A 16,190-nucleotide genomic window follows, 5' to 3' on the forward strand; every position below is an offset into this window, starting at 1 on the left:
TGTCTCAGCTCCCACCATACAACATTCCCACTCTGCCTCGTTCCATTCCTCATAGCATGAAGATATCCTTTCTCTCCACATCACAGCGGTTCTCCTTAGAGGCCCTTTGCAAAATGTTTTCATGTTCTGTCTTTTTCTTCACAGCTTCTTGCCGGCCAAATTTTCCTAATACATTCCGTGCCAATTCACTGTATGGTACCAGATCAAGTGTCTCACTTTTCAGAACTGGATTGTCTTACTGTTTTCTTAAACAGGAGAGTGATACCAAGCAAAACAAAATATTAACATTTGTGATACAGGAGAATGTTAGCTGCTTTAGGAATATGTTATTTTAAAATTCATGTTGAAAAAGTAAAGCGTATAGAAATGTAGAAGATCCAAATCTATCCAAGAATTGAATCCCGTGTGTACTTGCTTCACAGGGCACAAGGCTGCCTACCGTCTCATTTTTCTTTAATAATCAAGTAGGAGGGTAGGAATCTGTTAAAACCGATCAAATGATACATGCCTAGTGCTAGAGGGATCACTCAGCTCCCAGAGCCCTCTATTTGTATCCAAAACTATTTTCCCGTGAAAAAAGTAAAGCTTCTACCATAACTTACATGTGGAAAAAACTGCAGATGTGACGAGGCAGTTACATCTGCCAAGTTTTTGAAGCCTGAAACAAATGTACAGTACGAGAACAGCCGATTCACATCTGCAGCAGTAACTACTGCTGCATCTGGAAGGGAGTCCCTGCTGCTACCTGTTTCTCTGGGAGAAGATGCTGTACGCCCATGCTCCTCCGTTCCTAACGAAATGAGTCAGAGTCCTGGGATGAGGCTGTAAGCAAAAAATTGCGTGGCACTTTCAGCAGCAACTTTCAGTAAGATCTTCTCAGCTTGTCTTAACCTAAATGCTAAACCTAAATGCTCCAAATTAAATCTTCAATATCAGAATCTTTTATGCACAGTTAGGCATTCTGACCCATTCTGACAGACAGAGCCAGAACCAGACTGGTATTTTACATTTCACTGTGGTATTTCCAGTGTACTCTTCAGAGCTATAGGTCTTAGCTTCAGAGGCTGAGCGCCTAAGAACATAAGTAAACTGGACTTTAAAGAGCATGCAGAAAATTCTAATTTAATAAGTAATGTATTCAAGTTCTTAGACATTAAGGGGAAGTTTACTTTTACTTAGAGGGTACACCCTCTGCAAATCTTCAGGTCATCCTATCTGGTTTTCTAAAGCAAATATGGCAGTTTTTAGACGTGACCACAGTACCTCCAGGAGCAGTACCATAACTCTGGCACCTGATTAAAGCATGTGATATAAATCAGTTTCTTTAAGTAAGTTTTAAAGCGAGTCTTTTTCTCCAGACTGTGAAATGCAGGTTTCTAACAGAGCAACTAACATAACTACGGAAAGGTTTTGTTAAGGGCCGACTCAGTGGGTTGTTGGACAGCCTTTAAAAGAATTGCACAACTCTCTGAGTGCCTCACTGGGGATTTTCAAAATAACACAGTTAGGTACACTTCTGTGGCTCAAGGCCATGGTTAGGCGCTTTAGTTTTATTGTAATGAACTGGACAAGTTCCCAGTAAAGCATCCATTGATTCTTAAAATACAATTAGTGTTTTTAAATTGCTAGTGTATTTATGCAAATATTAATATGGGGACTTTTAGTCATACCTGCTTTATGCAATGCATTGCTATATACAACTCTCCAAGAAACCAAGCAATATGTTAGAGGAGTAGATCTATAGAAGATTGAGTTTTTCTCATACATATAAGAAAACACATTCAGGCATACAGTTTGAACCTTGGTGTTTTAGTACTGAATGCTGACAAAGCTTAAATAAATGTTTCTATTGATGCAGAGAGAACAAGGCAGCTAGTCTATGGGCAAATGGATTCCACTCTCATTTCCTACTGCCAAAATCTCATGACAATAATCCTGTTGGAGTTCAGTTTTACTTTGATTTAAATCAGTGGCCTTGTTAATTTTCAGAAGGGAAAGTCTGACTTCACAATGCACCTCAGATTTCCTGGTCCTGTTTCCATTCCTACTCCTCTGTTACTGCTTAAAGAAATACAGATGATTTCAGTGAAACTACAGCAATGTAAATGCTTATCAGGAGACAATAGGTCTCTTTCCATGTACTGTTGAGTATGTATAGCAACAGAGAATGGCATCTAAAGTAAAACTAGCTGCTTTGCAGTTAACATCTACATTAAAAAGTTGGTCCTTCTAAATATCATCTGTATTGTGACAGGTATTAATAGCTAGCATTTTACCAGAGGACACAAATTACAGGGACGCAGATTTTGTCAGGGCGATCACTAGAACCAGTCAAGGTATAATGTTTTCTTTTTGATGAGGAACTCAACAGCTTCTGGCACCTATGTTGATTCTTCCCAGCTGTTTGAAATGCTCTGAAATTCAATTAGCATAAAATTAGTGTAAAAAGCTAAGTGACTGTCACTGTAAACAACACATGCTTTGATTATTTGTTGCCTCTGCTTTTCCTTGCTTTTCTGTATTCTCTATATATTGTATTCACCTGTTTTATACTTCTCCTGCAGGTTGATTTCATTACTGTTGCAAAACCTCCAGTGGCGCCCAGGTTTCTCTTGGTGATGCAGCAAAGGCCCTGTGGAGACTGAGGTCCTTCTCTTAAAGGCTGGTACTGTAATATACAATGCAACTGTTCTGATTTTTTATATATGTGTATTTTTTGTATTCTAGCCAATAATTGAAAAACACTATAAGGTATGTTGCTGCTTGGTTAAACATTGCTGTCAGTTGCTAGTTTGTGACCATCATTTTGTATCAATAACAAAGACTTAAAATTTAAGGTAATAAGGCATTTTCAAGGATTCCCTTTTTAGGGAAAGGTGAAGCTGTAGGTCGGGTACGTTAATTTCCAAGTTTTCTATGCTTTTTCAAAGGAGTTACTGTTAAAGGGGATGTGACAAGTAAATTAGCATTGTTCTTGGAACCTACAGGATGGAGAACAGTGTAAATATTTTGTAGTATTTTTTTTTCCTTTTCTGCTGGATAAGTAACTCTTTCCCCCCTATAAACAAAACAAATGCAAACTTATAAGCATAGATAGAGCATGATTTGAGAACCAGGAGCAAAGCGTAAATCGGGAGTTACATTAAAGTCCTTGGAGTATTTGTTTCAGATATTGAATTAATTGTAAAATGTAAAGATGACTTTAGTCAATATTAACACATTGCAAACAAACATGAACTTTCACCAACAGCTAAACTCTTATGTCCCTTGTCGGATTCTATTAACCCCTAAGAAGGAGAATTGTTCTCTTCTATAGGGTGTGGAGAATGCTACGTGGAGTTCAGCTGCCTCGCTGCTCTGTACCTTGACCCTGCCTTTTCAAGTCATTTTAGTTCAGACGGGTCACAGCAGAGAAGCAGCTTTGTCTGCAATCTTCTTGTCACAAGCTTAGGCTTTCTTTTGTTCTTGCTGTGTACCCTTCTGACCTTTGAGCGTCTCACACGTGAAGCCAGAAAGTAATTGATCTCTTCTGATTGGGATAGGTTATTATTGATGTCTGCACTGGCTCTGAGCAGCCAAGGACACCCGCTGACTATGGCTTTTGAACTTTAACCATATCAGTTAACGTGGGGCCTGATAAATCATCCACAGTACTGACAGACACATTAAAAGCTCCTGCTTAGTGCATTCAATACAGGCACATACATAGTAACATACTTAATTAAGAAAGGTCTGTTTTCTTGCCTTGCGAAAAGTTGTAATATCTTTCTCTTTCACCTGGGTGGTTATTAGAGATGGGCATAAAGAGGGATCACCTATCAGGTATTTTTTTTAATGAAAAAAAGCTTGTTTAAAACTCTGTTTGCCTTGGGAAAATCTGCTATCCTCATTATTGGAACATATTCTCAAACTGGGTGACTAAACGTGATCTATAATGAGATCTTCAATCTCCTTTCAGACCACCTTGCAAGCAGAGGTGTTAACCTGCAAATATATTCAAGCAGCAGATGAACTGAAATGCAGATATTGCTGTTAAAGTAATATTGCAGATGTAGACTGGATACTTCCAATGTTAATCTCAAGCTTTAGTTAAAATATCTTTATTTTAATTTCAAAAGCAATATAGAAATCAGATTTAGAAGAGCCTTTGTGTTGCTTTCTGTAGGTAATTATAAAGATACCTAATCAGGCATGCCATCACTTACTGATGTCTACTTTATATTATGAATTTACATGGATAAGACAAGGCAGCAAATTTTCTTTCCTTTTTTTTTTTTTTTATTAAAGACACTATGATGATAGAGCTATTTTATTTTAATTTGAATTCAAAGAAGCATTTGTACTGTCTCAGCTACTTGCTCTGGAAAGGAGTATTTCAGCATAAACAGCCTACCGGGACGAATACAAGATCAGATATAAAATCCTGTGAAACTTCAGGGGCCATTTCTGGATGACACTTCACAGAGAAAGAAAGTTCTTGCAGTTTGTCTCAGGTCCCAGCATGGTAGTCTGTTGTAGTAAATTGTTTTAGTGCCTTTGCCTTTGAACAGGAACTGTGTCTTAGGCTGCTGTTGCCCACTCTGCTTTGGGTTTAGCATTGCAAGTTTAAGTCATTGTCAGGGCAAGGTAAGGAATGGCCATAATAAAATATTTGTATGAACAATAAGATATTCTTTTATTCTGAAATTAAACTAAGAATCAGCAATAATCACAGCACCTTGTGCTATTTTATAGGTTGAATACTGAACTAGAAAGAGTACATGATATTTTCCTCCTTTTATGGAAATTTATAGTTATTAATTTCTATAATCTGATAAGGATGAAGAGTTTGTATAAATGTGTGGATTTTCTTCTGCCTGCTGTGCGTTTCAGAGACAATGCTTTATTGAAATTGGTAAGGCTTCTGATGCTGAATGCTTCTGGGTTGGATCCTGGATGGTAGGAAAACTTGGTCCACGTGCTTTACAACAGTTTCAGTTCCTCAGGTTGGTTTCTGTGCTCTTTTGTTAAACCAAAAGGCAATGTGGGGTCCCCTGCCTCTTTTGGCTCAGAGGCCAATGCACTGGGAGAAAGAACGCATCAAAACCTGTCTGAGAAGAGCTGGACTTCATGTAGCTTGATGGGAACTGGGCAAGCCAGGCAAGACATGGATTCGAGTCTGAGTTTTCAGAGATAAGCCTTCTCAGGTTCTTTGCTTGAATAAATTCCTACTCTAAACTCCTGCCAAAATAATCTCTGGTATTTCCATTGTCTTCTGTGTACTTCAAGGTGTAGTTATATAATTTGGGTTGGAACTGAAAGTCCTTAGACTGCCCAATATGATAGTTTAAAAAGTGTGACCTGTAAATGCGGTCACTGAATTGAGGGTACTTCACCACCAGGAGGCATTCAGCACCTACTGGGCAGTAGATACCAATTCCTGGAGATAGCAAAGTAATCAGTTCAAAAAATATATGATTCTTACTTTTTATTTATTATAATGGTCTGGGTAAGGCTGTACTTTCTTATGCTCTAAGGATAACACTAAATTAACTTATAAAATGTGATCACAGTTCCTGTGATGCAAAAATGTCATGACTACGCACACAAACACCCTTAAATAGGTTCTCATTACTGACATAATGTATCAGTGGGAATTGGAATAACAAAGTTGTTTAATAGACGATGCCATCTTTAACTATGTGACAATTGTTAAGTGGAGTTTGCTGGTGTCTTAAGTAAAAATAAGTGAGTCCAAAGAGCAATATATTGTTGCTTAAAAATATATAAGCCTGTGTAACCTGTAGGTACAGTGCAATAGTTAAAGGAAGATGTTCCGGCAGTTAATTAACGAGAATCTTAAAACCTATCTGTAAACAAAAATCATTGATTGTTGGTGCAAGGCATGGATATTTTTTGCTTGTGATGAAGTAAGAATTTGTGATCTCCTTATGAAGATGGACCTGCATACTGTCCTTTATTTTGTCTGTTAAATAGTCTTTAAAACAAATAATAATAAAAATAGAACACCCCACCTACCTCCCGAAATAACCAGATACCTCTCAGGTAAAAGAAAGGAGGTGTGGTTGTTTATTTCAAAGTAACAGATGAGAGTATTTCTAAATTGTATTATGTTTTATTTCACAATTAAAAATTTAAAAGTGGAATGCTTTAAGGTCATGTAGATTTTTTCAGTTCTCAGCTGCAGTCTTTCTTCTGCAGGGCTGGTAAACTTTGCTATTTGTCAGCATTTTTAATTAGCCAGAGAACTTCATTATTTTCAGATGTTAGAAAGGTGAGTTAGACTGCCTGATGTTATGTACACAAACCTACTGGGGCTGCTTTAAGATAAGCGTATGCTCAGCCTATGCTTGGTCAAGCGCTAACGCTGTTCTGTGTTCCATTCAATGAAGTAGTTTGAGGCTTAGAACTGAAGACCAGCAGCAGCAGAACATAAGATCTCTTGCAAAAGGTGTTCTTTTGCAGATCTTGCTAAGTCGAGGTCAACGCTAGAAAACTGGAGGTTTTTCTGTATTGAAATATGGGGAGAAGGGAAGGGAAGATGCCAGTTCTACAGGAAAAAGCCTGAGAACACTGTTCTGGAATATTCTTGTTCTTACAGTATAGGAAGTAAGAATGTTTTATCTTATATATATATATATGTTATTTCACTTGCTGAACGTTTATGGAGGCTCACATAAAATAAACTTCCACAGGAAAATATACTTTTTAATTTATAATATAAAGCTTTTCTGCTGTAGCTGTACTAGCAAAAAGTGAACATACAGATTCTGGGGACAAATACGTTCAATGAAATCATGCTGGTGTTGGTCTTACAGAGTACTTGCATCAATAAGCTAATTAAAAAGGCGCATACATTGGTATGACTTCTTAAAAACCTTCATATTAAGTAGTTGAATAATTTCTGTCTTGAATGAACATCTGAAAATTTTGTGAGAAGGGAAATCAGTTTGAAAGTGACATTTATTAGAAGAGTGAAAAATTGTGTTTAAGGTTGTCATTTTCTCCTTTGTCTCAAATTGTTCAACTGAGTCTGTCTCAATTATTAAGTATAAAACACCTAATTAAAATATTTTTTCAATTTTAATTTTTATAATGAGGTTATGAGATTGTAGCTAAATAAGGATCGCTGCTTGTCTCTTGTGCTACTTTTGTCTTAATACTGTCCTGCAGAGGCTTTAGCGGTATGCAGGGACTGTTGTGTAACGGTTGTCTTCTTCCTGGCGTTCTGCTAACAGTTGTCTTCTATGACAAAACTAAATGAGAAATGGCTGACCTCCTTTGAACTCTGCTTTGAATGTTGCAGATCAGCTTTTAAACAATGTTAAAAGCTATGTTGTTGTTTATTATATTTAAAATATTTGTTTTATGTTCTTCTGCTTTAAAATTAATCACCTCAGGGGGAAAAAAAAAGGTCTCTTCCAAATACTACTATACAAACATCTGAGTGTGAGATTTCTGAAGTCTGTGTACTTAGGTTGTAGCGTTGAACAATATTGTGCAGTTTCTTGTTGTCCACAAGTCCAATCTAGTACTAGTACAAAAAAAAAGAGCCGTTATATAAATCAGATGCAACTCTGCAATTACTTTTTTTTTAACTGGATTGGTACAGATGTCTAAAATCTGATGAAGTGTAGAAATGTGTTCAGCGCAGCAGTGGGCTGTAATTCAAGTACCTAAAATGTTGAGGAGAGGTGACCTTGATAGTGTGTGAGGTGGGACGTATAGAAATATAGGCTACTGGAGTCACACTTATACTAACGAAGTCATTGGTATAATTTCCAATACATTCATAAAGGCAATGTTTAAAAACCTGTGCTACTTGTATCATGTTATTAATTTATTGATTGAAAGGAAAGGTGGGATTTTTGAGTTGATTGTATGACTCAAGGCATCTCAAGCTTTATTTCAGTAGGATGGCCCTGAGCTCTGGAGTTGTAGGCAAGTACATAGCTTTAGGTTTCTTGGGCCCAGAAGTTCATAACTTGTTTTTACCAGAGAAAACTTCATTCCATTTTCATGAATCTGGAGTCTGATCAGGTACAGCCAAAAAAGCTCACTTAAATTTGTAATAGCATTTATTTAGCTGTGGAATACTTTTATTTTATTTTTAGACAATACTTCATTTAAAACACATTTGGAATCAGGTTTTGCCCCATCAGGGTGGACTGTTACCTTTAGACATTTGCAAACTGGCTCCACCAGTGCTAACTTCTGTGGGTGTTTAGGGGAAACAGAGGAGGAAATGCCATCTCTCTGCTAGCTCTTCTAGAGCCGCTTGCTGATCTGTAGCTTAATGAAGAGAGGAATAAGATGGGGGAACTTTTGGGGTGCTAGATGGAACAAACGATTTTTGTATTATCATGTATGTAGGGCAAGAACAGACTGGTGGAGCGCAAAGCATTTTCTTACTGGTTTCCTAAGTGACTGCTATTATGTTTCATTTGTTTTGGAAACATGCTGTATATTTCAGCCTTAACTCTATGTTTCTGTTGGTTTGTGTCAGAACCATAAGTCAGTTCAAATGACCTTTCCATTACTGAATGTAATATGCTCTCCAAGGATGAGTGTTGCAAGCATTCCAAATCAGTTTTCTTCCATTAAAAATTTCTTATAGAATATCAGAGTGCTGTCCTAACATTCAAGAAATCTGATGCTTTCATACAGATCAGAGAGCAATAAAACTAAGTTTATCTTGTACCTTACTCCCATTTCTTGTCTCCTTGTTGCTGCTGGCATAAGCCTTAATGCCAAATCCAGTCTTTTTGGGAAGCTGTAGAAGGTGCAGTGACAGACCCTCTCTGCCTTGCGTGCACTCTTGCTCTACCTCCTGGCTCTGCTTCTCAGTACTGAAACTGCAGGGCAGCTCCTGGGCCTGCCCTCCTGCAGCAGCAATGGGGGGATTGCTCGGTGCCTGTGGGGCATTTCTGCAGCTGGAGGTGCGGCAGGACCCGCGGGACACCTGGGAGACGCAGTGATCCTCTGGTGAGGAGTCAGGCTCTGAGCCTTGGGATCCCTTGTATTCGGCCCAGCATAATCTGGTTTGTTTTATTAGCTTTCAGTTAGGGATGTGGAATAGAGAGCATTTGGAAGTAACTTGACAGCCACTAAAATAAATGTTCTTTTCTGTTTATTCCTTGGCTTGCATTCAAAAATTAAATGGTGATGCATTAAGAGTCTAAAGCTTTGTTTTACTAAGTCTTTAATTGAATACAGTTCAAAAACAAAAGCAAACCATCATTTTTTATTGCACTAAGAAGAAATAATGATTTTTAAAAAAAGCTGACTATACTTAGTATTGCATGTGAATCTGACATCTATGTGATTTCACTTTTTTACTGAAAAAATTAACATGTCTGTCAGTTGGTGTGTAGCTAAACTTTATTTATAAAACTGAAACAAATCCAGACAAGTAATATAGCTTTTTTTTTTTTAAAGACATCTTCATTCACAATGCGGCCTATAAACCACAAGCTGGCTGGGTAGGTATTCACTGTTTTGGATTTTTTGTTTCATGTTGTCTGTTATGTATTAAAAGAGTAACCACAGCTAAGGAATGCTTAGTGCCAGGAGCCTGGCTCGCCAGCAGGGCGAGGAAGGGCAGGATCTTGCCACAAAGGCAAGGCATCTGCTATGGGAAGAGACAGACGGGGGTGAGGGAATGGGAGCACACAGGGAAGAGTAAGGGGGTTCCTCCATCCTGTCTGCATCTTTCAGTGGTGTAGAAGTTTTATTGGCACAGGGAGGAATGGATTCAGTTTTGGATTAAAAAGCCTCGGTGATGACGGGGAGTGAAAGGAGCAGGCAAACTTGTGCCTCCAAGAACAGGAGATGGAAGCAGAACAATTAACAAATAAAATGTGCAAAAGCAGCAGAATACCAGACTCGCTCAGCTGCTGTTCTAACTTTCCCAGAAATGCTGAGATGGATGTTCCGGAGCCTGGCTCCCTCCTGTCTGTGCTCAAGGCTGCTCTGTCCTGGGGCCAGGCGTGTTCAAAGGCGGCCCGCTGCTTCTGCAGGGGAGCAGCGCCGGCAGCCAGACCGCATCCTGCTGCGGGGCGGTGCGGGGCGGCCGGAGGGGCTGAGCCCCGCCGCGGGGGAGCCGTCAGCGGGCAGCGGCGGGAGGGTGGCGGGAGGGTGGCGGGAGGGTGGCGGGAGGGTGGCGGGAGGGTGGCGGGAGGGTGGCACTCGTTCCAGGCCTGAACTGCCACCAGCCAACTCCCCAGCCGTGCTTTTGTGATGCGGGTAGCTGCTAAGCATGTATCTGTGTTATAAACCACAAGTGCTTATAAAGGCTTTAAATAGTGTTTCCAAGAACATAAATTTTAAAATCTATTAGCTAGCTAAAGCTCTTGTTTCTCTTTGTGTAATGGTTTGATTTCACAGCACCGAGAAACAAAGGCTTTGAGACTTGTGCCTGCATCCGCATGCTAGCTAGTCCTATCTGTGTTTTCAGACGCGTTTGTACTGCAGGAAGGTTCCCAACGTGCACAGTTCAGCGTGGTTCTCCAGAGGCACGCAGTGTGCTGAAGGAATGAGACACCCACACATCTGTGAGCTTTGCAAAGAGGCTGGGCCAAAACAGCACAACTGCCGTCCTAACGTCAGCAGGAGCGTCTGTTTATTAAATGCCTGGTAACCCTTTATTTTGCACTCCTTTAGCACAACATGCTTTAAGCTTTGGATAAGAAAATAAGTAACATTGCACTTCATCCTATTGCAGAAGTAATCAACAGTAAAGTCTGTAACATCACTAGGAGTAGGAATGGACTTACTGCTTTACCTCTGAATGAATAGCACTTTGTTCTATTACCACCCCCCTCCCCTTTCCCTAATAACCCTTCCGTAAGAGATGAACACAGTTCTTAATTACAGGTTCCTTTTGTTTCTTAGCATTCTGTGACTAAACCCTTTTTTCTTTGTCCTCTGGCATGCTGATGAATGCAAAATGAAATTAATAAAATAGAAATTGTATGATGGTTATAGACTCTACATTGATTACGGAACCCTACAATTAAAAAAAATATATACTTGTATTATCATAAATCTGGTTTGTAGCTTGCATTTCTCCTACGCTTTGCCATATGTCCCATTCAAGGTAGGACATCGGTGCTGATGCCAGCCAGTGAGAGATTCTATTTCACTTGACTGGCAAGGTTACTTATTGGGAATGTCCTTAGGAGGTATGGGGGTGTCTTGTTTCCCTAAGAACTCTCCTGCACGTCTCAGGCTTTCTGCTTGCTGTCGAAGCAGTGCTGCGTTGAATGATGGCTGTCGGGGGCTCCTGTGCTCAGCGGTGGCCACCAGGTCACGGAGCAGTGTCCCCAGCCCTGCGCGGGACCAAAGCCCCAGTGGGCTGTGGGGTACGAGCCATGGTTTGACCTCATGTATCTGCTCCCCACTCGCACTGCCCCAGCTCTGCTGAGGGACCTGGCATACGGTGCTCCTGGGCTCTCGGCCGGAGCCTCAGAGCCGTGGCCTTGCTCTGGTCCTGGGCAGGGCACCTCCGGAAGGCAGGGGCTGACCTGGGGCTGAGCACCAAGCTCGCGGGGAGCAGGCACTAGCAGCACGTCCAGTCACCGCGCTCTGACGCCGGCTCTGTCACATCGTGGCCTCTGTGTGGTTTTCCCAACAAAGGAAGGTTATCAGACGTGCTCATTTCAGCTGACCGTGAGGAGGTACCTGTAGGTAAAATACATCAATGTTATAAAAATAACCTTTTTTTTTTTAGGTCAGGATGTTGGCAATACTCTGTTCTTGAATGACAGAAACAAGTGACTGTAGATAGTTGGACCAGTAATGACTTTAATGTATTTCTTGGGTAAAGCTTCATTAGATAGTGAACCCTTGGCTGAAAGCTTTACATTAAAAGCTATTAACTCTCTATTAAAAACTAGTAAATGTGTTTGCTTTCCACAACAGTAAGCTTAAAACAGTAATTTTTATATGAAGAAAATTGTTGACTCAAGTGGAAAGGAATGTGCCCTTAATTCTTTCAGCAGTTCTTAAACCACATGCTCGACAGCTCTGTAAGGAAATCTCTGAGCAATGTTTCTCTTATTTCTACAACAATGTTTGCCTCTAATTTTCATGCTTTCCAACATTTTTCATGGTATGAAGAGAAAATGTCTTTCCTCCCCAAGCTGTCTTAGTGCTGATGATGCTTGGATAGTATAATTGGACAAATTATTTCCAAAGCAAGCTTAGCTCTCTGTAACATGATATAATATGGGCTTGTATAGAAGTTACAAACTGGAAACTGGTTGTCATAAACTGTTCTTCATCAAGAAGCCCATACGACGTTCCTTTGTCATGCTGAACTACTCCCCCGTCAACCAAAAGCCAATGTTAATTTATGAAGTGGAACATTTAACCCTGGCTGAAGTTTAAACACTTTCCAGTGTATTTATAAAGTCTTGTTTCTGTTCAAAGCATTTGAAAAAAAAACAAATCTGTAAATACCAGATTTACTTCTAGTAAATATTGCATTTAGTCACAGAAGACTTTCATCTTAATTTGAGAATGTTTTGCACATTTTTCTTTAGTTTTGTAACAGAGGCACTAGCTACCCATGAGAAACACCAAGTTTGTTGTTTTAAAGCAACTTCACTGTTCTTTTTCTCTGTGCTTTGACTTGTACTTGATACAGGACAGAACTACTTCGAGGATGAACACTTACCTTTTTTCTTCCTTCAAGCAGAGGCCGTGTCCCCTAGAGCTGCTGAGGAAGGCAACATTTACTCAACACTGAAAGCAGAGAATAGGTGGAATAACCTGTGGCTGCACCCTGCCAGAATATCAGTTTCCTACATTTGAACTCAACTGCTCTTTTCTTTTCACAAAATCACTGACTGGTCGAGGTTGGCAGGGACCTCTGGGGTCCATCTGATCCAGACCCCGCCTCAGCAGGGCCACCCAGAGCAGGGCCCTGGGCCACGTCCAGGTGGCTTCTGAAGGTCCCCGAAGAGGAGACCCCAGCACCCTGTGGACAACCTGAGCCCATGCTCAGGGCCATCGCAGTAAAGTTTTTCCTCACGTTGAGGTAGCCTTCTGTATTTTGGTTTGTCTGTTGTCCTGAGAAGAGCCTGGCTCCATCCTGTCTTCACCCTCCCTAGAGGTATTTATACACGTCGATAAGATCCCACCAAGCCTTCTCTTCTCCTGGCTGAACAGTCCCAGCTCTCTCAGCCTTTTGTCATAGCAGGCATGCTCTAGTCCAGCTGTGTCTTATACTGAGGGTGCTCCGAGCTGGATCCAGCACTTGAGGTATGGCCTCAGCAGAAGGGAAGGATCACCTCAGCCTGATGGCAGGGCTGTTAATGCAGCCAAGGATGCTATTGGCCTTCTTTGTTGCAGGGGCATACTGCCTTCCTTTTCTTGAAAATACTTTTTTCCGGAATTTTGTTCACTGAAAGAAAAAAGTAAACAACTTGGCTTTTTTTTAAAGATGCAATACATTTTTGAATCCTGCAAAAATAAAACATGCTGCAAAAAACACTTTCTGACAGTGAGATTAGGCAGGACCAGAGTGTCACCGTCTGGAAGTACTTAGATTATAAATTCACATGCTTTTGGCTTCTAGCATGCTTTATCTGCTGTGTGTTTAGCAGATAACCTTTGGCTTTGTTCTGTTTTTGTTTACAATGTGAAGTCCAGAGTGACTTCACAAAAACAGTATTAAACAGTTGTAAGAACAAAGTCATGCACGTTGGACTAAACTGAAGACTTCCATGCTATGTTCATCTTGTAATAGCAGTAAGAATAAGAAAACATTCTAATTTGGTTCCTATGTTGGCCCCAGGGCAGTATCAAATGTCTGACTCTTTCACCCAGCGCTGCAGCATCAGGGGCTTAATTTGGGGTGACAGTGCAGCAGGGGTGCGTGCTGCGGGCTGTCTGCACGGTGTGCTGCCTCTGAACGAGTGAGGCGGTTGGAGACGAGGTGGTGGAGCTTCTGGGGGCCCCGGCCCTCGTGGGAGTTCCTCCCAGTCTCGCGCTGTCCCGAGGAAGTGGCCACTGTCGCAGGTGGGCTTTGACCTCCGAGCGCCAGCCCCGAGGCTGCAGCCGTTCCCTTCTGCCCAGGCCTCCAACCGCTCTCGTGCGGCCACGCTCACACATGGCAGCTGGTTTTGATATCCAACCGCTGTTTTACCAGGGAAATCACTCCCAGGTGAAGGCAGAGCCCGACGGGCAGCCCCAGCAGCAGGGATCGGGCTGCCTGCCCCGCAGGGCCAGGTGGGTTCGGGGGGAGCTGCTGCTGGGCTGAGCCTGCAGCCACAGCCCTGTGGGGCAGCGGGACAGGAGGAGGATCCCTTGGTCTGCGTCTGCGAGGAGTGGCGTATTTATAGCTTTTATTTGTGTGGGGAGGATAGAGCCCAGGAAGGTGACAGTAGTTTTTAAAGGAAAACGGAAGAACGTGTTCAGAGAGTTTGAACAGTAAGCTGCATGTATGTAAATGTTAGTTAGGAGAGGGGGTTAAATGGTTGTGAACACAAGGGAGAAAGGGTTTGGCAGAGATCAGCACAGGCCTGAGAACCGTCTATTTCAGTCTCTGCAATTATGTGTATGTGCACATGAACGCTTTCTGGAGTTGTGGCTTTGAGCTTTCCTTATTTTGATACTCCTGAAGCTCACAAGGTTACTTGACCTGGTGGTAATTAAATCGCATTGACTTATAAAAGGTTTCATTCCTGCATTGGGGAGGGAAACTACCAACATTTTGTTCACAAGCAGAATTTTGGTAATTGTCTTCCAGATTTATAAACCTGATGTTAACAAGCACTTCTAATAAACACAGGTCTTTACAGCTTCTTTCAGAACCCTGCAGGAAACTGACAGAAGCACGAGGCAGGTGTTCACAAAACACACGGCTGAGAGCACACACCACATTGTAAACGTACCTGTCTTTCCCTGTAGCTGATCTCCCTCCATTTCCCTCGTCTGGACACCTCTGAGCAAGCTAGTCTTGCTGGTAGAAGAAGAAGAGGAAGTGTTGTGTGTGTGTGTGAGTATTGGAAGAGGTCCTTCATGCACATCACTGCATAAGTTTAGCTGCTGGCAGGGAAGAGAGTGCTTTTTTTGTACCTACATTATGATATGCCTTCAAATAGAGATTTGATTTCACAGCAGGTGAGATTCTTGAGTGGTTTTGGCAGGAGGACTCTACTCCCCAGTGTAGCACAGTTTTTCTCAAAACTTTTGTTTTGTGGACTACTTGGATTTTGTGATGGAAATATTTCTAAAATTCATGTAATCTTTTTCAGAACTCTTCAGTGAAAAATGGTTAGAAATTTGCTTTACAACAAATGTAGGAGTTGAATACAATTATTTGCTCAATCCAAACCAAATCTTTTTTACTCACATATTGAAAATTGTGCAGAACAGCAACAATCCGTGATTTGGATTGCTTTCGTGCCAAGCCCTGTGAAGCTCAGGTTGCCTCCAAGGCAGGCAAGTGGGAATGCAATCATTCCCATGCAGGCTGCTCTGAGCAAAGAGATGTGCTCTGCTTGTTCTCACCCATCTCTGCTACAAAAAGTATAAGAAACATCTGGCAGAGAGGCCAGATGGATCAAATCTTTTAAATGCAGATGCTTTGGAAAGTAGTGTAAAAAATCGAGCTTATGTTTTCTTTATTATTCAAACATATTACATTTTCCCTTATGCTGAGCCTCTGCTCTGTGGGACATTCTTTTATGGATGTTTTTTGCTAGTGTTGGCTCTTCCCTTTCCCCTCAATTTTGGTTCAAGTTTTCTAATACAGAGTTTTCTAATACAGAGGATGCCATATGCTTCCTCCACTGTTTCTGTAGACTTTTCCCCTGGGAATTTGTCCCAGCGTCTGTCGTCCATAGTGCTAGATGTAAATTGTGCTTGCAGAATCATAGCATTGGATCCATGAGCTTTATCTGCTTTTGGCAGATGAAGAGGCAGAACTTACCTGTCCCTTTGCCAGTTGCCCAGATAAGACAAAAGTCCAACCATTATGAATTTGCAGAAATGGCAGGGATACATACAAGCCACTGGGGAGACCAGTTCTGGATAAAATAAGCTCTCTGCTCTAGGCTTCCTTCTTGGGTTAGGAGAGCGTGTGTCCTGTAGCAAGTGTGGCAGCTCTTCAGCTGCAAGCTGGTCCTGCCTGCCTCTTCCTGTCCCTGCTCTGCCACCCTCCCAGCAGCTTGACAGAAGAC

General features: G+C 41.4%; 1 protein-coding gene across 2 annotated transcripts in view; it reads left to right on the forward strand.

Moving 5' to 3' along the window:
• The first annotated feature begins 2,564 nt into the window (after nucleotides 1-2,564).
• AADAC (arylacetamide deacetylase) overlaps nucleotides 2,565-16,190 on the forward strand; it is a 48,351-nt gene continuing 34,725 nt past the window's right edge. Inside the window, exon 1 of one of the 2 annotated variants that reach the window (XM_080604702.1) lies at nucleotides 2,565-2,665. The gene's annotated coding sequence lies outside the window, so the exon portion shown is untranslated. The remainder of the gene's footprint in view (nucleotides 2,666-16,190) is intronic. The other variant, XM_080604701.1, reaches the window with a different exon arrangement.

Source organism: Anser brachyrhynchus (genome assembly GCF_964034855.1).
Source record: "Anser brachyrhynchus genome assembly, chromosome: 9".
Classification (NCBI taxonomy): Eukaryota; Metazoa; Chordata; class Aves; order Anseriformes; family Anatidae; genus Anser; species Anser brachyrhynchus.